The sequence below is a fragment of the Triturus cristatus genome, chromosome 7 (assembly GCF_964204655.1).
Source record: "Triturus cristatus chromosome 7, aTriCri1.1, whole genome shotgun sequence".
Taxonomy (NCBI): Eukaryota; Metazoa; Chordata; class Amphibia; order Caudata; family Salamandridae; genus Triturus; species Triturus cristatus.
Genome location: NC_140590.1, coordinates 1,568,754,256 through 1,568,780,242, shown reverse-complemented (window position 1 = coordinate 1,568,780,242; position 25,987 = coordinate 1,568,754,256).

Genomic DNA, 25,987 nt, shown 5'->3' with positions numbered 1-25,987 from the left:
TAGTGTATGAGGGAGTCAGTGAGAAGAAATAGTTTGTGAGTGGAATTTTGTTGAAAATTTAAATTTGACTTTGATTTTTCTGGATGTGAAGTTGTGAGTGTATGATGGCGATTGTTGTTGTTAGAATGTGTTTTTAAGAATTTTCCTGCCATTTGTGAAGTACAAATGTAAATTGTCCATGTTTGCACTGGAATACACCGTATAACATTAAATCCCTTGCAGGAGCGTATATAAGGTGTTTTTTAGAATGGGGTAGTACAATAGCTTTCTTCTGTGTGTATGTGTGAAGGATGTATTTGTTTTTCCTGTAGTTGCGCATTATGTCTCATCTATGTTGTAGAGGAGTGAGTGAGATTGTGGTATGGGAGCATTTAAAGGATGTGTGAGGTGAAGGGGAAGGCTAATAACGTTTTCTGGCAAACCTTTTTTTTGTGTCTGGGGGAGGTGAAGTGTGTTTACCATCTTTTATCGTTGCGTGTTTGGTTATTCCCTGTTCATATTAGTAATATTAAGTTTGCTATATAATAGATCTATTTTTCTACGCTGGCACCCTGTGTTTTTGGAATACTGTAGTATATTTAATTTACCTGTAATTTCCCTACGTGAAAAATAATTTATGGCAATGCGTTTTGCCGTGTGTATGCGTTAATTAAGGTTACTGTAGGGGCCTACATTATTCCCCTGCGTGAAATGATCTGCAACTGTTTTTTGATGCGTAGTGATTAACAGCGTGAAATTAGTTGTAGTATATGGGGTGGTGTGATAGTAAAGGCAGAGGGGAGTAGAGCAGGTAAGCGCCTGAGTATGTGATTAAATTGGTATACTTAAAGCACTACTGGGTTGAGCGAGGCCGAACATGTTTAATTTTTTTTTTAAAGCTGTGCTTTTGTTTTAAATGAGAGCCTACGATGTTTAGTGTTTGTTTATTAATGCTAATAATTGTGTGTTGTGTAATCTGTAATGTTTTTGTAGAATTGTGTCATGTGCGTTTAGCCATACTCCGGCTGAAATTAAGCCCCTTTGAAAGGAGAGTACTATAGGGGCTGGCGGAGGAAAAGGAGAGGCTTAGGGGAGATGAGGACGTGATAGCAACTGTTCGTAAACAAAGGGCTCAGCTGAGGGGAAAGTGGAATGGAGGAGGGGTGCTATGTTTGGCTTATGTCACAGTGGCGCCGCTGGTCTGTTTCCTGGTAACACTTGTAACAACAGCATTGTAATGTGACTGCGGGGAAGCGGCGGTGGACGCGATTACATCCTTATACATAAAGGCCACAGGCACTCGTCACAACAATAATGCAAAATGACTGCAGGGAAGCCTCAGAGGCAACATTTTAATATGAGTGCAGTGAAGCGCCCCCTTGAACGTGATTACATAGTTATACATAAAGCACCACTGTTGAGCTTGCCCTAACATCATAAATATATTTTAAAGCAGTGCTTTGTTTTATATCAAATGCTTGTTGATGTTTAGTTTCCGTTTACTGATGTTTCTATTTATGTTTTTTGTGTAAACCCTAATGTTTTATTGGAATTTTGACGTGCGTTCAGCCAGACTCCGGCAGAAATTAAGCCCCCTTGACACTCAAATATTCAATCGTAAAGCAAATTTGGCAATGCACTTTATTACAACACATCCTGATCTTTCGGCCTTGAATCGCAAAAGTACACAATATTATATAATATGATGAATTAACAGTTTTGCAACGGTAACAAATTCCTTGGAAAACTATTTCCATCAAATTGTGAACATATAAAACAACCACAGATCATCTCAAAAGACCAAATTTGGAAATACATGTTTTATTAATTCATGAAGAACAAAATGAGTCCTGGAATAGTAAAATAAGGAAATGTCATTAAAACCTTACCATGTACCAACTTTATAAATTGTAGTTGTGAAACCTGTGCTCCTCAACCTGAACCTAATTAAGGTTAGCAATATGGACTTATGACATGAAACCAAACCCCACAAGCAGAATGCCAGTGTGGCCTTGTTAGGTCTCGGGACCATCCGGTCGGCAGACCGGAAGTCCGGAGATTTAATGTCTTTGAGAAGAGGGGCTTGCACCCGCCCCTCTTCTTCCCTGTTCTCCATTGGCTGGCCTAGTAAATGCTGGCCAGCCATTGGAGAAGAGGTCCCGTCACTCCAATCATGCCCCGTCCTTTTCGGATCGGGGGGCGTGTTTTTTAAAGAAAGTCTCATTCTCTCCTCCAGCCAATGGCTGGAGGAGAGGAAAGACAAACACGCCCCCCCGAATCCGAAAAGGACGCTGTTTCTCCGAGGCATTTTTGCTCTGCCTCGGAGAAAGGCGGCGGTGTTCCTGGCGTCCTCTCCCCCTGCTGTATACACAAAAACAAAAATAGTAATGAAAGTAAACATATTTAGTTTGCATCGTGAAAATAGCAGCTCGACAGCTAAGTGCGCGTGGAATGTCCGCCTTTTACAAGACAAAGCAGCTCTGGGCTTCAGCAAGATCTAGTTGGCAGGCGGACAGTGCCAAGACACGATGACGTTATTAAATTAGTATTCCAAGCTTGTGACATAAATGATATTCGCTGGGTAGAAAAAATACACAGAAACAACATACAGACAGCACGTGACGGCACACGTAGGGTCCGCATTTCCTCTCTAGGATGTAAACGGGCGTCCACGTTAGGATCAGGCAAGCACAGCGGTAAAACAAAGCTGCGGCACGAAATGGAAAGGAAGGGGGAAGGAAATGTGTGGCAGCTGATGCGACGTATTGAGTCACATGCGCAGCATCAGACCTTGGATTTTAGGCGTCCAGTGCCTCGGTTACAGGGAGGGTGACTTCATTGAGCTACCAATGAGCTTCGTCGCTTTTCTCCGACCCTTCTTGTCTCCTGTTTCGCTGTGGATGATTAAAAAACAGAACCGTGGAGACAGAGCGGGAGAGGGACGGCTTTCCGGCTCAGAGATAAGTGGGAAGACAAAATGATCCAAGCCACACAAGCCCTGCCTCGTTCTATCTCTCCCCCCGTCTTTCCTATTTAACCCTCTCCTTTTCTCGACCCACCTCTTTCTGTGTGTACTCTTTCTCGCCGCATCTATAGGCCGCTCTCGCCCTGTTTCCAAGCTTTTAGCTAGCTTTCTTTCCCTTCTATATATCTCTTCCGCTCATCTGGTTCCTTTTCTTTCTCATTCCTTATCTCATTCACTCTCCCTCTGCCTTCCAGTCACATTTACTTCCCCATCCCTCTGTCTCAATGTCTTTCCCACCACTGTGGTTGACAATTTATCTCTCTCGCCTCTGTGCCTGTTTTTTCTCTCTGCATACCCAGTCGCTCGTTTCCTAAACCTACCTACCTACCTACCTACTAGCTATTTCGTGCTCTCTCTGCCTTGGCCTTTCTCTCCTCTCTCCTCTCTCTCTCCGAACCTTCGCTTCCCATGCGGGCCATTTGCTTCGTTCATTCTTTTTATCCTTCCTTTTCACATAACCTCAGCTCCCCCCCCCCCCCCCCCCCCTCACTCTGGAAGGTTGCCCAAAAATCAGGAAGTGGCCATATCGATTATGCACTGAATACTGTCTTGGGAAAACAGAACTCGTCGTCTCCTCCACGTATACTTCAAGGCAATCTTTATATAGACATGCATACAGGTTTCTGTGTATTCAGGTGCATTGACATATAGCTATATAATGTATATGTAAATGCGTGCATATATACTGTATTTACAAAGGCTTCCTACACACATTCAAGAAAACACTGACGCGCCTGCAGCACGCGTATAATATGTGCCGATCTATCAATATTTAGCGTCTATAAACATTCACAAGTCGGTGGATCATTAGGCACCACTGCAAATCTCTCACAAAGGAACCTTTTATATATTTACAAATCTTTGAAAATTAAGCTTTGCATATTATTGTTGCTAACAAGCCCTCTAGGTGAAGTTTTCATCCTTCCTTGAAGGATTTCGCTGTTCTAAAGTAAAATGTAGTGGAAGTGCGAAATTAGCATACTTTGTTTTTGCATAATTTCAGGCAAAATATTCTGTGTGATTACTGAAACACAAACCCTGCGTAGCATAAAACGCGACATCGCATCCGTTTTAGACGTGACAAGGATATTTCGCGCGCAAAAATAAATACAAAATAAATACAACTGCTCCAAACAGCAGGCGCGTGCATTCTGATTGTCCACGTTGTTCCTGTGCAATCTCGCTAAATATGCGATGTGGCATATAGAGTAATTTCGAGGATGTTACATAACAAGCGTAACACAGAATTACACAGCAAACAGGAAATGTCACTTGGGCCTCGTAAAATGATAGTGTATGCCTATACTATATACCGCCTGCTGCACTACTAAAGTCCAGTTCTGGGTGGAAAGATGGAAAATATTCTGTTTTTAATTAATATCTCATTCCAGGTAAGTTAATTACTCAGAAGAGCTGATTCGTGTGAAAACTGGTTACCAACTCATGTGGACGCTGACTGGGTATTCTTAGCCATGCATTTTGTTGTTCTTATTGCACATGCTTAGTTGTTTCTTTTTTCCATCAGTTCCCCCGGTAGGCCACCTACAGTCTGCCTGATCCCCTAGCTGCCAACATGCCTCCCTACCCGTCTACCTGCCTCTGTGTACATATCCATCTACCTGACTGCCCACTTGCAGACCTCCCTGCCTGTCTCCCCATAGAATCCTGCAGGCATCACTATCTGCCTACGTATACACCTACCTCTACCTACCTAGTGCCCTGCCTGCCAGCCTCCCCCTTTCTATCTACCCACCTGCCTGCCCCCCCGCACTAGCTGTTTGTCTTCACCTACCTACCTTCCCATCAGTATGTGCCTCCCTACCAGCCACCCTGCCTACCCATCTACCCACCTACCGGCCTGACTGCCTTTCTGACCAAGTCTCATCTACCTTCCTGTCGTCATCTCTAGCTACCAGCCTGCATATCTGCCCACTTACCTTCAGAGTAGTGTACAATGCATATATGTATACTTATTGTATACAATCTAACGCCTACAGACACAGACACGTAGCTTTACGTCAGCGTGTGTGAGCACGCACACACACACAGCAGCAATATAATCATGTCCACGCGCGCGGACATGCAGGGTATGGACGCACGCATACCTGCACTTACAAATGCATATATTTATGTGTGCGTTCATTTATTTTATTCCACACTCTGGAGCTAAGACCTGAGCCTGCATCTCAGAGCTGGTGTCAGGCTTCCCAAGTGTGGGATTTACTTCTCTGCTGATGTTGGGGGACGGAGGGGAGGGTGTAGAGGAGGGGTGGGGGGAGAGGGATGCGGGAGGGAGGCAGGGAGGGCTGTGTGCGTGTGTGAGCCAGGATTCCGCTCGGCTTTCCCCTCTCTGCAAACTCACCGGATCCGTCAGCTGGAGGAACAAGCATTTACAATGCAATGGTCTCGGCATTGGTAAAATTAGAGCTATTGGCCTTGCTCATGACATTATTTTTGTTTATGTTTTTGAGTTTAAAACATTTAAAGAAACGGCATTGTCATGAGCAATGCCAATAGCTCTAACTTTAACAATGCCGAGACCGTTGCATTGTAAATGCTTGTTTTCCTTCTGCTCTAGGTTGTGCCAGGGAGCCCGATGTAATGTGCTTTCAGCCAGACTCCGGATGAAATTAAGTCCCCTTGAAAGGAGTGTACTAAAGGGGCTGGCGGAAGAGAGGAGAGGCAAAGGGGAGATAAGGAAGTGATAGTGCGCTCCTCAACCTGAACTTAATTAAGGTTAGCAATATCGACTTGTCACATGAAACCAAACACCACGAGCAGAATGCCAGTGTGGCCTGTGTTTTTCCTTGTGCTTTATGTTGTGCCAGGAGCCCGATCTGTCAACCAACGTAGACCTCAGACTCACCATGGGAAGATTTATTTAATATTAAAACTGTAGACAAAAAGTGAAACTGTTCTTTTAGCCAGACTCCAGTTCTAGGGTACCACAGCAAGGAGGACCGTGGTGTAACTGGTCTGTGCGGAACCTCAGTTGAAATAAGGATGCAAGAACAGTGGCAGTAATTATTTATTTTCATAGATTTCGTGGGCCCTATAATATATTATTCTCAGAGATTTATAGGCACTCAACCAGATACCAAAATGTCTCTCAGGACAATATTGAAAAAGAAGTGTTAGGGCTAATAAATAATTGTATGCAGAAAGCACCATGCGCAATAGCTTGTAAATTTATGACGCGCGATACTGACCCAGTAGGCTTCGGAGCGCTGTACAGTTTTGTGTATACAGTATGTATTATGCGGTGGGAAGCATGAGCATGAAGTTACACACCACAGTTTATATGTCTCTGTTATGTAAACTGTCATGTTTTATTGCAATTTTGTCATGTGCGTTATGCCAGACTCCGCCTGAAATTATGCCCCTGTGAAAGGAGTGTACTACAGGGGCTGGCGAAAGAAAGGAGAGGCAGAGGGGAGATAAGGAAGTGATAACTGTTCATAAACAAAGGGATCGGCTGAAGAGGAACGGAGGAGGGGTGCTATGTCTGGCTTCTGTCACAGTGGCGGCGAAAGTAACCTGATACTGGATTGAAGCCTGCCGTGCAGCTGGCACACTAATAACAGTGGCAGTAATTATTTATGTTTGTAGATTTTGTGAGCCCAGAGATTTCTAGCTACTTAACTAAATCCCAAAATGTCTCTCAGGATAAAACCAAACACCACGAGCAGAATGCCAGTGTGGCCCGTGTTTTTCTTTCTGCTGTATGTCGTGCCAGGAGCCCTATCTGTCAATCAACGTAGACCTCAAACTCACCATGGGAAGATTGTTAAATATTAAAACTGTAGATAAGAAGTGAAACTGTTCTTTCATCCTGACTTCAGTGCTAGGGTACCACAGCAAGGAGGACCGTGGTATAACTGGTCTGTGCGGAACCTCAGTTGAAATAAGGAGGCAAGAACAGTGGTAGTAATTATTTATCTTTGTAGATTTTGGGGGCCTTATCCTATATTAATCTCAAAGATTTCTAGCTACTTAACCAGATACCAAAATTCCTTTCAGGATAATATTGGAAAACGAACTGTTAGAGCCAATAAATAATCGTATGCAGAAAGCACCATGCACAGTAGCTTAAATTTATAACGCGCAATACTGACCCAGTGGGCTACAAAGCGCTGTACAGTTCTGTGTATACAGTATGCATTATACAGTGAGAAGCATGATAGCAACTGCTCGTAAACAAAGGGATCAGCTGAGGGGAAAGAGGAATGGAGGAGGGGTACTATGCCGACTTCTGTCACAGTGGCGGCGAAAGTAACGTGATAATGGAATGCAGCCTGCCCTGCAGCTGGCACACTGCACGCCGCTAATTACTGCGCTCGCTCTCGAGACACATAGGCTATGGGAGGGGACATTTAAAGATAAGGCGGGACATACCCAAGCCTTTGGCCATTTGCGTGCTTTCTTTTGTGAAAGCCTTATGCAATGGGCAATCAAATGTGTGGCTGTAAAAAAAAAACATGAGGAAAAGCTCTGGGAGTTGGAAGTCCTTACAATAAGCCTCCCATAGAGCAGCACATGCGCGCTGCGCTAGGCTCGACCTAAAAAGGGAGATTTCCCAATACAGACTCATTTTGAAATTAGATTTACAAAAGGTCATACATGGGAATTCACACTGCCTTTAAGATACCTCTAAAGTAAAATTACTACTTCTAAGGGAAACATTCCTGCAAATGAAACAGGATGTGAAGTAGACAATATGAGCTTTAAATGGCCTTTATTTACAATTTTACGGTAGCGCAAACCAAGCAGTATTGAATGTAAAAACGAATACATAGATTTTATTAAGAAAATGTAGTGCATTAGATTACTGCAGATAGAGAAAGAAGCTTCTAATAAAGCAGAGTCCGAGATGATGGTGACAAAGTAGCCACCTGAAAACGTTAATCTTCCTGTAGAGCTTGAGTTTTGGCCTGGGAAGGACGCAGCAGCACTTAGGAGTGGAGGGGGAAAGAGCCTGGGAGGGCTGGTGTTGAAAAAAACAAACCGCCAGGGTGGGAGTAAAGTTTTCGAAGTGTGGCTGTTGTTGGTTTAAGGACTGAAAAAGCGTGCAACAAAACAAACGTGGAACGTGCATTTGTTGCAATCGGATGATGCAGGAATCAGAGTTCACACACAAAAATGTAGTTTGAAAACATAAAGCCTTCACGAATTGCAAAACTAAAAATTTCATGTACGGGGTAGTTGGCCCTTGTGACAAATTATATATTGGAAAAACAAATTGCACCAAAGGATAACCCAACATACATCCAGATAAGGTCAAAAGAAAAAGTGTCTACAGCTCCATTGGTTAATCATTGGATTACTCAACAACATGTAGAGAATGATTTACGTTGGACTGTTTTGTCAGTTATCAGTCCAGATCCTAATGGTGGTGATTTGGACAGAATTCGTTCAGAGAGAAACCCATTTAATTGTCCGATTCTATAAAGCTTTAAATGGATTAAACGAAATGGCTGAGGTTCAACATTTATAATATCAGTGGCTATGGTCATCATCCAGCTGGTGCAGGATAGAGTCCTTACTATCTATAAGGACACACTCATGTAAGCACTCCTTTGCGATTGTGTTCACCTTAAAAATTCAATATTCCAATTATCATGTATCACATTGGTTTATTCCTGTTCATATTCCGATAGTATACTTTTTATTCATTTGTGAAAATTCTTACAATCCAAAGTATATGTGAACACTTGTTCTTCGGATTCACAGGTTAACAAAGAATAATCCCTGATGCATTTCGGGTCCAGCCCTTCTTCAGGGGGTTCTCCCTGTAAAAATTGAAAGGAATTGCTTGATCCTTGATCAGAATGCGAACGCGGCAATTTAAATTTCCGTATGTGTGAGTTATCACCTTAAAGTTGTGATGACGTGGTTATTGATGTGAACATTGAAACTCGAGTGCCTGTCTGTTAACAAAAAGTGTTTCGTGGGAGTGAAAAGAAAAAAGGACTTTAAAGAGATAAACTGACAAGGGTTACCTCGACCCAATTAGTTGAGTGTTTCGTGAAAACGAAATCATGCCAATAAGTGACAAACGAACGGTAATTTGTGTGCTCCTTAAATTGGGAAAGGCGCGTGTTAAGTACTCGTGAACATGCTTAAGAGAAACTAAATGATGCCTGTGCAATCCTGTTCAAAGTGAAGAGTAATACCTGGTGTTGTGAAAAGATAAGTAAATGTGGTCGTAAATACAGTCACTCAAATAGAGCATGCCTGTTTTGAAACCGTAATGACAGCAGCATCGTACCTGTGACAAAGCTAAAATAATTTTTTTTAAAAAGGTCGTAACCCGTTCGGTGTCCTCGCGTTGTGGTATATGTTGGTAACAAAGTGTTGTGATCTTGTAACCCGGATATAAAAACGAGCAACCCGGAAATAGAACGTACGCGTCTATGATAGAAACTGAAATCACACGTTCGAAAGCAATCTTAAAACAAGCAGAGATTAGAGCGGAACAAAAAGAATGGATTGAATTGTTGAAACCCAAAATTAACACACCAACAAAATAGGAGAGATCTGTATTGGTATCTAAATTCTCCACGAAAAGTTATAAAATCAAACAAACCATTCGTAAATATTGGCCGTTATTACAGGCAGAAACGAATTTCAAATGCATATTTGAGGATTTTCCAATATCTGCCCATCAGCGCACAAAGAATTTACAACAACTATTACAACATAAGAAAAACCCAATAAATCCAAACTACACGGGCACTACTCCATGCCATAATTGTGGCAGCTGCAATAACATAATAAAAGGTACCACATTACTGCACCCTACGCATTGAACTCTAATCAAACTTCAAGTGTCAGCCACCTGTGAAACTAGCAACGTAGTGTACTTACTAAAGTGCCCATGCGGGTTACCCTATGTAGGGAAAACCAAACGCAAAATGAAAACATACTTGGTTGAACATAAAAGGAATAGAAGATTAAAAAATCTGAAGTCTACAGTTTATGTACACTACTCAGAAAACAACAACATCAGACAACTGAGATATCCGATATTGGAGCAAGTAGAAATAAACGAAGGAAGAGACAATAAAACCTTTTTGCTACAATGTGAATTATATTGGATTTATAAACTTAATTCACGGAGCACTAAGGGTCTCAATGAACGTTTGGAATTTAGTTGTCATCTTTAAATAATATTCCAGTTTTTTTCGCATATTTTTAATAATGTATTGATATAAGGTATATAGAGTATTAATGAATGATTGGAATTCAGCTGTCACCTTCAAATAATATTACAGTCATATGCATTCAACATTCTGAACTATTCTGTTTCAATGTACTGACGTAAGGTCTCTAGAGGTTGCCATTTATTCTAACGATGTATACCAGTTTTGCTGACATGACTATGTATATGCTTTTGTAACCAGTTATTAGTAAGGATTGTTATTATTTGGGATTTATTTTTTAAATTTTAATCTTTATTCGTTGCACACTCGGTTTTTACATTCACATTTTGGTGTTTCGGACGTGTGTTTTCAGTTTCTATCATAGACGTGTACGTTCTATTTGCGGGTTGCTCGTTTTTATATCCGGGTTAGAAGAGCACAACACTTCGTTACTGACATATACCACAACGCGAGGACGCCGAATGGGTTACACACTTTTTTTTTTTTTAGCTTTGTCACAGGTACAATGCTGCTGTCACTACGGTTTCAAAACAGGCATGCTCTATTTGAGTACATGTATTTACGACCACATTTACTTATCTTTTCACAACACCAGGTATTACTCTTCACTTTGTACAGGATTGCACAGGCATCATTTAGTTTCTCTTAAGCATGTTCACGAGTACTTAACACGCGCCTTTCCCAATTTACGGAGCACGCGAATTACCGTTCGTTTGTCACTTATCGGCATGAATTTGTTTTCACGAAACACTCAACTAATCGGGTTGAGGTAACCCTTGTCAGTTTATCTCTTTAAAGTACTTTTTTCTTTTCACTCTCACAAAACACTTTTTGTTAACAGACTGGCACTTGAGTTTCAATGTTCGCATTGATAACCACGTCATCACAACTTTAAGGTGATAACTCACACATACGGAAATTTAAATTACTGCATTCGCATTCTGATCAAGGATCAAGTAGTTCCTTTTAATTTTTACAGGGAGAACCCCCTGAAGAAGGGCTGGACCCAAAATGCATCGCGGATTATTCTTTGTTAACGCTGTGAATCCGAAGAACAAGTGTTCACATATACTTTGGATAGTATGGAACTAAGAATTTTCACAAATGAGTAAAAAGTACACTATTGGAATATGAAAAGGAATAAACCAATGTGATACATGATAATTGGAATATTGAATTTTTAAGGCGAACACAATCGCAAAGGAGTGCTTACATGAGTGTGTCCTTCTAGATCAGAGTTCTTCAATCTGTGGGGCGAGGAGGGAGGAAGGGAATTAGATGGGGCTCATGCTTTGTCATGTTAAGAGCGAACAGTTCTTTTTAATCGTCCCAGGAGGGGGTTAATTCGTAGCGCTGAAATGCTTCAGCTGCAGTGGAAGGTGAAAGTCTCCTCTGATAAAATCGAAAGCAAACAGACAGTCCTTTTCCTTTGGTTAGATTTCATAGAGCAGGGGAGACTCCTTGCCTTCCTCTGCAGCTGAAATTACTGTTACTTTCTTTCAGTTTTAGGAGACATCCTGCCTCCCACTGAAGCTGAAGCATTTCAGATCTATTAATTTAACCCCGTCCTGGGAGGGTTAGCTCTTAGCAGAAAGGAGACAACGTTTCTTTTACAATTACACAGGCAGGCACACAATGCCCCACAGGGCTAAAAGGGCTTCAAGTTGCCAAAAGAAAAATGCCAGCCAGCCATGTGTTTAAACAGCCTGGAAATTACTTGTCTTGACAATAAATATGCTTACAAATAAAGAAGTATGTATTCCTTTGTAATGTTACTTTTCTGTCTTTCTTCCCTTTTATTATCAGTCATGGATCATTCAAGCAGCCCTAGAACATAATTAAAAGTGTTTTCTATTTATATGTGCTGTTCTAAGTATGCACAGACAAGTGCTGACAATACAGCTTTAGGTGACTGCTTATTTTTATACCTCCTGGGACATCAAAATAATGAGCTGGCAACCCTAATTATAAAACTGGAAGCTTTTTTGCAAGATCAGCACATTTATTTCCTCCACCCTGAACCCTGGTTAATGCCATAATAGCAATAGTTTAACATATCTGAAACCCTACACTGCCATCAACCTGCTGAGTTACTTCAAGTGTCTGGGAATGCACCATGCATTCAGACAACTCGCTCCTCATTCTTGCCCTTCACTTTCATGCTCACCCTGCACTCACAGCGATCACATTACACTCACACTGATCACCATGCACTCACACCATTCACCCACTTACCCTGCCCTCACAGTGACCACACTGCACTTATGCCACTCGCCCTGAACTCACACCAATCTCCCTTTACTTACCCTGCAGTCACATGAGCACACCGCTCACTCTGCACTCACAGTGATCACTCTGCACTCACTTGCGCTGTTCACCCTGTACCTCACCCTGCAGTCACACGAGCACACTACTCAACCTGCACTCATATGACACTTCACTCACCTGTCCCCCTTCACTGCTCAATCTGGAATCTCCCTCAAATAAGCCCATCATTACCCATACAATAATTCGTCCCACTCTGCACTTACATCCGCACCCAAATTCATATGGTCACCTTACTCACCCTGCAGTCACTACTCTTACCCTACTTACCCTGGCTCACCGTGCATTCACATGGGTAGTCCTGCCACCCACACAGCGCAGAGGGTTAATGTGCCTGCTACAAAGAATGTGTACCATGCAGATCAAAGAACTGAGTGTGAGTAAACAAATGAGTAGTTCTATAAAAAAATGAAATGTTTGCCAGAAAGGTGCTATAGAGAGATGAGGTGCATTGTTAGTGAGTGGTAGTGAGGGAATTCATGGAGAAGGAGGAAATGGAGGAGGGGCACCAAAACAGACTGTTGCACTGTGTGCGATAAGTGCTAGAGCCAGCCTTGGCTGGAAGTCTTAGCCTCCACCTGAAGTTCGGGTCTAGTTGCGCCCCTGTACACAAGTATGGGTATGTCATGCCCCATCAAGGTTTTTGTCCTAAATTACAAAAGGATACATTTACATGCACTGCAATCCAGCCTTTCAGGGGGCCCCTTTATAGAGACAGCTCTGTTTTGCCCTGATGGCCTGGAATCATTCCTAAACAGATTCATGTAAATACCGTTTTGTTTCATTTCTGTTTAATGTGATTGATGTGAGAGTCTATTAATATTTGCAGAGAAATGTTTTGTTTCTTGTAACAACCATAAAAAAAGTTTATTTTAGATCAAAATGGGTCCTTGTCTATGAGATATCACAGATATTCGCTGTAAAATTAGTAGGCTCCTGCGTTGTTACAACAGTGAAACCACACATCACTATCTCTGAATATTAGATGTAAACACTTTTAGAATTTACAGTCACTGTTTTGGCTGAAAATGTCTGCAGAATATTCAGCTTTGAGAGAAACTGCTATCAAAACTCTCTTGCCTTTCAGCACGTCCTATTTATGTGAGATTGGGTTCTCAGCACTTGCGGTATTAAAGACTAAGTACTGTTCAAGACTGGATGTGGAGCACAACCTGAGGAGAGCAGTAGCAAAAATCCATCCACAGATTGACCGTCTCTGTGGCGAAAAGCAGGCACACCATCACATTTATGTTGGTGGTGTTATTAATAATCTATGTCATGTGTAAAACAAAGCATCCTAGTAAAAACAATTTGCGCACATATTATCTTGGAAAATTGTGTTTTGAGCTGTGTAATAAGCCTCTGTCATTTCACCACACCCACTCACAAACCTGCAGTGTCCTAATCACTCTTATTGTGTTGAACATTATTTGCCGGATATGGCCCATGATACGCGCGTGGCGGCCAATTGTGTAGTGTGCCAGGTTCCTGAAATTTATGGTAGGTGGTGGGGGGCCCAACTTCTAAAAAGATTCATCGGGGGGGCTCAACCTACAAAAGTTTGAAGACCTCTGTTCTAGCTAGTAAGGACTCTATCCTGCATCAAGCCACACACCCCATGATCAGGGGGTGATACTCCACAGCACCCATAAAGTATTACGTATAGACTAAAATTGAATGATTGTCACAAAAATGAGGAGTGCGACCATTTCTTTATCTATTTCCATCATCCAGCTGGAACAGTGATCTACACAGGAAATCGAAAGACGATTTTTCTATAAGACTATACGATTGTTGCAAAAATTGTATGTAGCATTAGTTAACTATACGGTTTTCAATTCTTTAACATATTGTTAAGACCTTTTTGGTCCCTTTTGTGTGTGTAAACTACAATAAAATAAATTCCCAGAATGTGACTTGTCACAATCGTTCACGGCCGACATGTTACTTACCTTCGGTAACACCTTAACTGGTAGAGACATGATCTAGGTGCAGATTCTTTACCTTTAAACTTCCAGGTGTCAGGCTGGATCCGGAAGATTTTTCGTAGCAGTACCACTGCGCGCCGGTAGGTGGCGACTGTCAACTAAGCGTGAAGTCCGCCTCGTCAATATAACCGCCACTCCGGCACGCTGACATCAGTATTTTTCACGGCAAGCGCAGAGCAATGAAGTGACTGACCATGGTGTGTTAAAAAAAAGAACAACTAGCGCCCTTAAGGGACACATCCCTGACACTAAAAACTATTTTGCAGTGCGGGGAGGATGGGTGGGTCGGTAAGGAATCTGCAGATAAGATCTGGTCTCTACCAGATATGGCGTTGCCGAAGGTTAAGTAACTTGCCCATCTGATAGAGACAGCTAGCCACAGATTCCTTACCTTTGAACACATACCCAAGCAATACTTTACCCGGAGGTGGGACTGTGGAAAAGCTTTAAACCAGGAAATCCTATAAGACCGAGCAGGCAAACAGGCCCTCTCTGCAAACCTGAGAATCCAGGCAATAGTGTCTGGCGAACAGAGATTACCACATTGCCACTTGACAGATGTCAGAAATAAGAACACCACGCTGGAGGGCTGTGTTGGCGGCTTTCGCCCTGGTGGAATGGGCCCTAAGGCCTTCAGGAGGCTGCTGCTTTGCCAAGGCATAACATATTTTGATGCAGAGGATAACCCACATGATATGGTCCTCTTTTGGACAGCACGTCCATTCTTTGCTCTCATGTACCCTATAAAGAGTTGGTCATCCACCCGGAACTCTTTAGTGCAATCAAGGTAGAACAATGACACTCTTTTTGTGTCCAGACCGTGGAGACGCTCCTCTTCCTTGGAAGGGTGCGGAGGTGCATACAAAGCGGGCAGAGTAACTGACTTTCTCAGATAAAAGGGAGTTACAACCGTGGGCAAAAAGAACGCCCTAGTTCTTAGCACCACTTTTTCCGGAAAGACTGTCAGGTAAAGAGGCTGTGATAATAGTGCCTGCAGTTCACTCACCATCCTAGCAGAGGTAATTGCCACTAAGAATGCTGTTTTGATGGTGAGCAACTGTAAAGGACAGTTGTGTATCTGCTCAAACAAGAAGGTGAGGATCAAATTAAGGTCCCATTGTGGCATAAGAGAAGGGGGGGGGGGGAACAAGTGGGTCAATCCCTTCAATAACCTCTACACCAGATGGGACTTGAAAAGTGAAGGCTGATGTTGTAGCTGAAGAAAAGCTGAAAGGGACGAAAGATAGCCCTTCAAAGTACCCAAGGCAGAGCCCTATTGGACAAAGGAAAAGATAAACAAAAGGATATCTGCCAGGGAGCCAGACAAGGGGGGGGGAGGGGGGGGGGGGGGGTCAATGGACCTTTCTGTACAATTTTTACGAAATGTGTTTAATCAGCAGGCATATACCGATTTCGTGGAGGGACACCTGGCTGCCAGAATAACCTCACAGACTTCGGGAGGGAAGTCAAAAGCTGTCAACTGTCGCCACTCAATCTGCACGCAAGGAGACTGACAGTGGACAGGTTCAGGTGGAGGACACACCCCTGCTGCTACGACAGAAGATCCTGCCGAAAGGGTAACCTGATCGGAGGCTCAATGCTCATGTCTAGAAGCTCAGGATACCAAACTGTGTCTCCAGTCCGGAGCCACAAGAATAAATTGTGCCCCATCGCTCCTGATCTTGAGTACTCTGGGCAGGAGCAGTTTGGGTGGAAAGGCGTATAGGAGGCCTAAGCTCCACTTGCGGCAAAAAGCATTGCCAAGCGAGAGACGCTTTGGAAACTCCAACTTTAAAAAATGATGACAGTGCACGTTCTCTTCGGAGGCGAACAGATCTAACCAAGGCTCTCCCACCACTGAAAGAGCCCATGTGCCACCCCCAAATGGAGATGTCACTCGTGATCCGCAAGGCACCTTCGGCTGAGCTCGTCCACCCTGGTGTTCAGAGAACCGGGCAGGTATTGAACCACCAGGGAAATGTCCTGTTGTTCCAGCCACGTCCAGAGATACAGAGCTTCTTGACAAGAGTACATGACCCCACTCCGCCCTGTTTGTTGCTGCACAACATGGTGGTAGAGTTGTCTGTGAACACCTGTATAAGCCTTCCCTTTACAGCCGGTAAAAAGGCTTTCAGTGCCAGTCGGATCATCGAAGGTACAACAGATTGAAATGGAGCTTAGCATCCGCCAGAGACCAGAGTCCTCTGATCTTCACATCTCCCAAATGGCAACCCCATCCCAGACGGGACGTATCTGTCCCTACTGTGAGATCTGGATGGGTAAGGGAGAGGGGTCAGCCCTTGATCCAATCGCAGTCTGTTAGCCACCACTGCAGGTCTTTCGAAATGCCCTCTGAAATCTGAACCAGGTCGGTGAGATTTCCTCGATGCGGTGCCCATTGGAACCTCAGGTCCCACTGCAAAGCCTGCATGTGCCACCATGCATGATTTACTAGCAGGATGCAGGAGGCCAAACAGCCTCAGAGTCATTCTCACCCAAATTCCAGGATAGAGGCTGAAACATCGGTCTCATAGCCTGAAGATCCTGGACTCGCCGTCCGAAAGGATAAGCCCGAAACTGTACCGGAGCCCCCGATCTCCGCAGATGGGCTGCGACCACTGTCATCACCTTTGTGAACACCCGAGGGGCGCTGGTGAGGCCGAAGGGAAGGACAACAAATTGAAAGTGCTCATGACCCACCATGAGCCACAGGTAGCGACGATGGGCGGGCAGGCAGGCGAGTAATAAGAATATAGGCTTCCTGTAAGTGCAGCGCTACCATCTAGTCTCCCGGGCGGACAGGACCTGAGCTAATGTGAGCATTTTGAACTTCTCCTTTTTGAGGAAGCAGTCGAGGGCTCTGAGGTCTAGGATAGGAGGATGGCCTCTGTTTTTCTTCTGGGACCAGAAAATAGCAGGATTAATAACCACAGCCTATTTCTGGCCCAGGAACCCTCCCTATATATCCCTTGGCCAAGAGAGTCTAGACTTCCTCACGGAGCAGAGCAAGGTGATCCTCCGTCAGCCGATCATACACCGGAGGCATAGATGGAGGGGTAGACCCGAAGGGGAGGGACTAGTCCCATCAGACTATCTGCAACACCCACCTGTCCAATGTGCTGTTCAGCCAGTGGTGGAGATACCGTACTCATACGCCAAGAACATTCACTGCCCGTTGGTGGCAAAGACTAGGAAGGTTTTGCGGTGGCGGAGGGGATCGTGGCTTGGCTCGACTTTTGGCCTCCCGAGCCACGGGGTCGGGTGATCCGCATCCACAGCTCCGCAGAGGTTGCTGAACTTATGAGGCCCGCTGGCCAGAGTAGAGTTGGCGCAGTTAGTAGCCCCTTATGAAGCCCCGAAAGGAGGGAAAAGCAAATGTGGGCCAGGGAGTTGTGGTGAGACCAAAGGAGTTAGCCCTGGCCCGCGAGTCCATCCTGAAAATGCTCAAGGCAGCACCTGCTTTGTCTCTGAAGAGATGGAAGCCATCGAAGTACATATCCATGAGGTTAGCTTGGACATGCCCTGAAAAACCAGATGTCCTCAGTCAGGCATGGTGAGGTAAATCGCTCTGCCCAGCGAGTCAGTTGTATCCAAGCCACATCTGATGGCAAACTGATATAGCTTGGGAGAGTAGAGTTCGGTCCTCCTCCGAGACCCTGGGCAGCACCTACACAACAGTGTCCCATATTGAATGGTAATTGCAGCCCAAAAGGCACGCAGTGTTAACTGACTGCAATGCCAGACTGGCGGAAGAAAAAAAAATTATTTCCAAAACTCTCCAGTCTCTAGGATTTCCTGTTTGGGGGTGCAGAAGGCAAAACTCCACAGGAAGTGGAAGCCTAGACCACCAAGCTTTGATGGTGGGGTTGGCAGTGAGGAAAACTGGGTGATGGCGGCAGGCAATCGTCCTATTCGCAGGAGCCCGTGCTGGGTTTAGACCAGCTGCCCAGAAGGAGGTTTGTTAAGGCCTCATTAAACGGCAGTAGGGTATCCGAGCTGGAGATCCCAGGCTGCAGGCCCTCTGTCAAGACGTTCGCCTTGACTGCCACCGTAGTGAGCTGCAGGTCCAGGACCTCCGCAGGACTACGCACCACCATAGCAAATGATGCCCTCCTCCTCCGTAGCCAGGGTAGGAGGAGACAGCAAGCCAAAGTCTGGGGAGGCGACCACTAGCATCACCCAGTTCCTTGTACCAGTCCATATCTTGTGGGTGATCCTGCTCCTCCTCCCAATCCTCTTCATCAATCCCTAACCCCTTCAGAATAGGGCAGGTTGAGCGGCATGGACCCGTACGGCTTCGGTCTCCGTAGAGCGGGCCTTTAACCACAGAGGTACCTCGGCCAGGTCGTGAGACAGGCAGGGAATTTTTTGTGGTGGCTCTTACCAGACTTCGACGAAGGGAACTTTGCTTCACCGGAGTGGTGCTCGGACTTTCCTCACAACCTGGTCCAGGATCGAGACCATTGAGGTGACGGCCGCAGTGCCAGACACCAAGCCGCAAGCAGCTTAAGGGACAACTCCCTCAAAGCCTTTGGTGACATGGCCCAGCAGTCGAGTTGTGGTTGCGCTTCAGGCACCAGACGAGCACTAAGTGGGGGTACGTGACAGACGCTGCATGGCTTAAACTCCGAAGTCTTCTTACTAGACATCCTACACACCATAAGAAATCGACAAAAGTCGAAAAAAAGACGGTCAAAAAATGACAGGGCAGCTCTCTTAAACGGGTCGGCGCTGGATGGCGGGACGCCTGGAAGTTCAAAAGTAAGGAATCTGCGGCCAGAACTCTCCATCAGATGCGAAATATACTTGCGGAACCGCTTATGGTTTGAAAAAAGTAACAGCATATTTGGCTCAAACACCATAGTTGGATCACATATCTATTGTACTCAGAAGGATGCTTTTGGGTGAAAGACTACACCTTTCTTTCCAGTTAATCGACCAATAGGATTTCACAATATAAATAAGTGCTGGTAGCAACGCGCTGGCTACAAACAGGACTGCGCCACAGAACTGTGGAACCACTACAAATTTTTCGGCAGACACAATGTAAGGTAGAGATCTCTTTACAAAATTTTGTTTCTAAGCAATGATGGCAAAACCCATTGTATTTCCTGGGTTTCTAAATGCTTATTGATGCATTTCTTGCTATTAGAATTTTTTTCAAAACATGGAACAGTTTCGGCAATAAACTACCATGTTCGGGCGCTTGGCAAAGAGAACTAGCGGTTGATTAGTCACGCACCTTTTTATGATTACATAGATCGAGATTACAGGATTGTTTTATCTTTGAAAGGTTTTTGACAGTTATAGTCCCAGTTTAAGGTGATACAGGACTGACATTCTTTTCTTTTTAAAAAAAAAAAACTGGAAGACTCAAGTGACGAAAGTGGATTTCAATTTATGCGTACGTACTTTTGGTTTTGTACCAGAGAGTCTACGTTTAGTCCAAAAGTAATGTGGTCCCATTCATGTCACAGAAGGAACCCAGGCTGATTTGTGGGTACAGCAGTACCTATAGCTACATGTTACCCTGGTTTGGAAGTTGGAATGCAAATAAACGTAATCATTAGAGGTAATATATGTGTGTTGTATCGCATAATGGCATGTGCAGAAAATGACAATGATTGATTTTTATTTTTCAGTGCTCAAATGTTCTGAATCAGGAGGTGAATCCTTAAAAAAAAAAAGTAAAGGGTTTGAAATGGGTCGACAGTAGTTTCACAAAACAAGAGCATTCAAAATAAGAACTGGAGCTCAAAACCATTAGTATGTTTGTTATAGGAGTAATACATTCTGCCTGAGCCCCGCAGAAGCTCTGTTTGGTCACAGTCCAAGAAATTAGGAGCTATGAATGGTAATGCATAAGAAAAGAAATGTGATCACGCTCTGGACTAAATCATGTTTAGGTCTCACCAGAGCCAGCACGCATGCGCTGCCCTGCGAGGCATTTAGTAAGGGCTTTTAAACCCTGAAAACACGCTTGTGGCTGTCTTTTTTTTTTTTTTTTAATCACCCGCAATTGGCCTTTGCGTGCACCTTTCTAAGAAAGACAGCAAGTAACTGGCCCAAGGCTGGTGCATGTCCCGCCTTCTCTGTCCCCTGGCCTAGGGTGCCCGGAAGCGAGCAGCAGCGCCATCTGTTTCCAATTATCTAATTGGAAACAGATGGCGGTCAGCGCTGGTTATCTTGTTTTTTTTGGGTTACTTGAAGGTATGGCAGGCATTCAACCTCTTCTCTGCGGTGCCGTCTGTTGCTGCGCACATTTTCTGCACAAATTGATTTACCACTTTTACTGCCAGAGCCTTTCTTCTCGGTAGGTGGCAGGAGGCCTCTCACACAATACCACTCAGTGCCACATAATTATATGTGGCATAATTACACTGCACTCAATGCAACACTCCAAATACCACCACTCCGTGCCACATAATTATACACCACATAATTACACACCACATTACACTCTACTGAATACAACATACACTCCACATAGTGCCATATAATTACATGCCACATACTTACTCTACTCAATGCAACATACACTCCACACAATACCACTCAATGCCACATAATTATATGCTACATAACACTGCACTCAGTGCAACATACACTCCAAATACCACCCAGTGCCACAATCACACCACATAATTACTCTACTGAATGCAACACACCACACAATACTACTCAGTGCCACATAATTATATGCTACATAATTACACTGCACTCAATGCAACATACGCTCCAAATACCACTCACTGTCACATAATTATTTATTTTATTTTATTTTATTTCATTTCTAAAGCGCTACAGCTACCCAACAAAGGGTTTACCGGCGCTGATGATTCCGTGCATTGAGAAAATCAGGATTTTTAGATGTTAAACAGCCAGGTTTTTAAGGCTTTCCTGAATTTCAGGTGATTCGTTTCCTGCCTAAGAATCAATGGAAGAGTATTCCAGAGGGAGGGTCCCAGGTATGAAAAAGATTTGCCGCCCATTCTCGCCAGCCTGATTTTAGGGATCACAAATTGGTTGGCTGTAGCTGAACGAAGGGTGCGGGATGGACGGTAGGGCTGAATAAAGTTTTGAAGATATTTGGGTGCCTTGTTGATTGAGATCCTATGCATAAGACATAAGGATTTAAATTTTACCCGATTCTCGATTTTCAGCCAGTGCAATTCGCGGATATACTTGGTGGTAGGTGTGGAGATGGGAATTTTCCACAGCAATCTTGCGGCGGCATTTTGCACTGTCTGTAGTCGTCGGGTTATGGCCTTGTTGGCCCCTAGATAAAGCACGTTGGCGTAATCGAGCCTGGAGGTTATCAAAGCATTGATGACCGATTTTTGGGTGTTTTTGGGTAACATCCAACAGATTTTCTTCAGCCACTTTAGAATCGCAAAGCAAGTGGATGATGTCTTAGTAGCTTGCTGATTAAGACTTAATGATTCATCAATGATGACTCCGAGATTGCGTGCTGATTTGACTGGGACCGGGGGTGTGCCCATCACATCAGGCCAATGCTGGGGTCCCCAGAGTTCTTTGTTTTTGCCCAAAACAAGTAACTCTGTTTTCTCGCCATTAAGTTTGAGAAAATTTTTTCTCATCCAGTCTGCGATGTTAGTGAGGCCGATTTTTAATGACGAGATGTTATTTGGATCCGAAGATGATAGAGAGAAAATAAGCTGGGAATCATCAGCATACGAGAACATGAGTAGGCCAGACTCTTCTATCATTTTGGCCAATGGACTCATGTAAACATTGAAAAGCAGTGGGCTCAATATAGAGCCCTGCGGCACTCCATGTTTAAGGGTCATAGTGTCAGAGCATGCTGATTGGGAGAAAACCTGGAAGGTGCGTTGTTCTAGCAGTGATTTAATCCAGTTGCAGGCGGCGCCCCTGATACCGGTGGCGTGGAGGGTTTGCTCAAGTACAGCATGTGACACAGTATCAAATGCTGCACTGAGATCCAGTAACAGCAAGGCAACCGTTTCTCCGCGGTCCAACAGTAGACGGATATTCTCAGTTACGCCCAACAGAGTCGTTTCCGTAGAGAATCCTGTGCGGAATCCTGACTGATGAAGAGGTAGAAGATCATGGGTGGTAATGAAATCAGTGAGGACTCTGTGAACATGTTTTTCCAATATCTTTGCAAAGGTAGGTAGCAAAGAGATAGGCCTAAAGTTGGATGGCAAGTTGGGGTCAGTTCCAGCTTTTTTCAGTAGAGGGTGGATCATTGCATGTTTCCATTCCTTTGGAACGATTTCTTCCTGTAGCGATTTATTAAGAAGGTTGGTAATAGTCCCTAGGGTTTTATCATTTAATTTTTTCAGGATAGAACACGGTAATGGATCGTTTGGTGAGCCAGATTTGATGGAATTCAAAAGTTTTCGAACCAAGTCTAAATCAAGCAACGGCCATTTATCTAAAATGGCTGGTGGTGTTACATCAAGTGGGGATATATAGGAGGACATCTCTGTTTTCATGGGAGTGATGGGGACTGAAGTGTTGATTTCAGGGCCAATATTAATAGAAGGAGGGGTTGCTCTGGACTCGGCAATTTCCTTTGTAGTTTGTTCTATACCCTGATAGATTTTGTCGACTTTTTCTACAAAAAAAGTTGCAAGGGCATCACATTGTAATTTGTTTAAATCTGGGGGAGATTGTAATGTAAGGGAACCAGCTAGTTCTCTTACAGTTTTAAAAAGTGTTTTGGACTGACATAGGGCTTCAATGATTTTCGTGCAGGCATGTTCAGCTTTGGTTTTGGCACAGAGCCTCTGATAATTTGAGAGTTTATGTTTATAGGCCAATTTGGACTCAGGGCAATAGGATTTCCTCCAATGACGTTCTGCAGTTTTGCATATACTTTTTTCTTGTTTCAAGGTCTCAGTGAACCATGGAGCAGGGGGACGGTGGGAATTTTGTTTTAATATAGTTTTAGGCAAAGTGGAGTCGATGGCTTCTAGGAGCCAAGTTTGGACTGATGTAGAAAACTCTTGTACTGTTGATTTTGTACAAGGGAGATGGCCCTCGAGAAAGAAGTTAAGTTTTTCTAGATCGAGTTTTTTCCATTTCCTGATTAATTGTATAGGAATTGGTGTTCTCATCCCATTATAGTTTTTTACAAGAAGGGAAAATTTAATCAGGAAGTGGTCAGACCAAGGCACAGGAATGGCCGTGGGTTTCGATATGTCGTTTAGGTTGGAGAGGATAGGATCCAACAAATGACCGGCTCTATGTGTAGGGCCAGAATTCTTTAAGGTCAGGTTGAGGGATGCAAGATCCGTTATGAAATCATTCACTATTGGGCAATCATCTTTCTCTAAGTGTAAATTCATGTCTCCTAGAATAGTGAAGTTAGCCATTTTCATAATTAGGGGTCCAAGAAGTTCTACAAGATGAGATATCCATTTCGAGGCCGATCCCGGTGGCCTATAAATGAGTGCTCCCGAGAAAGTAAAGTTCGGTGTGAGTGAAAGTTTATAAATTGCGCCTTCACAGCCCTCACATGGGAGTTTAGTAAATTCGCAATTATAGCGTTTTTTAAAAATGATTGCTATTCCTCCTCCTGGTGGTTTTTCTCGATCAAGTCTAACAATTGCATAAGTTTCAGGGAGTGCCATAGCTAAGTCTGGTCCAGAGCTGTCTTGAAGCCATGTTTCAGTTAAAAAAACAGCATCTGGAACCTCGTCCAAGAGTAAATTGAAGACTTCAGTTCTATGCTTAGATAGTGAGCGACAATTAATGCTAAGAAATAGAAACTGTTCTGAAGGCATCTTGTTATTGTTTATAGGGTTTCTAACCTGTAAGGCTTTAATTTGTACATGGTTGTTGGATAAATGACAGCATTGGCATGTAGTTTTCTGTAAATAAGGATCTATTGTCCTGCAAGCAGGATGTCGAGAGGGTCGAAGGGCTAGTAAACATCCCGAAGAGTAATTTAGGCGTAAGTGGCTGATCGTGTCACTTTGTGCCTCAGTTATAGGGGGGCATGTAGCTAAATCCTTGATACCTGAATGGAGAGGTGCCATGGTGCGTGGCGCGTCCGAGGCGCGGACGGGCGCAGACGGGCTGACTCTGGCGTGACTCCGGCGCTGGCGAGGCGCGTCCACTGCACGCGTCCGCTAACGCGGAGGATATCCGTATCCTTTTGTAGTAAAGGCTAGAGCGCTCAACCAGCTCCGCCTCCCACAAAGATGTCTGCCGTGAGGGAGCGCTACTGCCCTTCTGCTCGGTAAAACAGCCCTAAAATCGGCTATTACTGGCGGCAAGTGCGCGGGGAGTAATTAGCAGGGGTGGGGTAAGTGCTAGAGTAATTCCAAAGTGATTTACGCAATTTGTGATTTTATAAAAATATCGGCGTCTAAAATATGCAGCTCGTGTTGTAATGCAAAGCGTTTGTAGTCAGCGACAATTGCACACACAGCGAAAGTCATACAATAGGCACAACAGTTAAAATTCTACCTCCCGGCTCAGGCCTCAGGAGGGGTCCAAGATTATAGCAGGTAGCACCAGTGTCAGCGCATAGACTACTGAATGCAACATACACCCCCATACCACTCAGTGCCACATAATTACACTCTACTCAATGCAACATAAATACACTCCAAATAAAACCAGTGCCACATTATTATGTTACATAATTACACTGCACTCAATGCAACATACACTCCAAATACCACTTAGTGCCACATAATTACATGCCACAATTACACACTATTCAATGCAACATACAAACTCAACAGAATACCTCTCGGTACCACATAATTACATCACATAATTACACTATTCAATGCAACATACACTCCACAAAATACCACTCAGTGCAAAAGTTACACGCCTCAATTACACTCTACTCAATGCAACATACACTCCACATACCTCTCAGTACCACATAATTACACACCACATAATTGCACTCTACTCAATGGAACAAATACACTGCACATAAATGCACTCTATACTACATACCACCAATCCATAAATGCACTCCACACCATAACACAATTTCACTAAACAATTTCACTCAACACCACAGTTCCAGGCCACACAATCCAACTCCACACATTTCGAATGCACACCACATAATTACACACAAACCTATTTCAACTCCACAATCCACAACGTACCTCCAATCCACACCATATAGTGTCACCACCTGAGCACCAAACGTCATTCACCACCACCATTTTGCATCAGTGCACCACCTAAGCATCATGTCAGTCTGCCATTAGAATCTGGCATCTGTTGATTCTCCCCTAGTGTCCGTCCACTGCTCGTGTTCTAATTAAATTAGTTTTCCAACCTCCACTCCCCGTTATTTATGTCCCTCTCCCCCATAACAAAAAAATTATAACAAACAAGCATGAGAACAGGCAGGAAGAAGTTGCCAGCAGTGCAAGTACAAAAAAAATAGAAGACATTTTGTATGTTCAAATCTTTTTTTTTTTATTAAGTTTATCAGTTGTATATAATGTCATCTTAGTTTGTATAAAGGTAACAAAAATGCC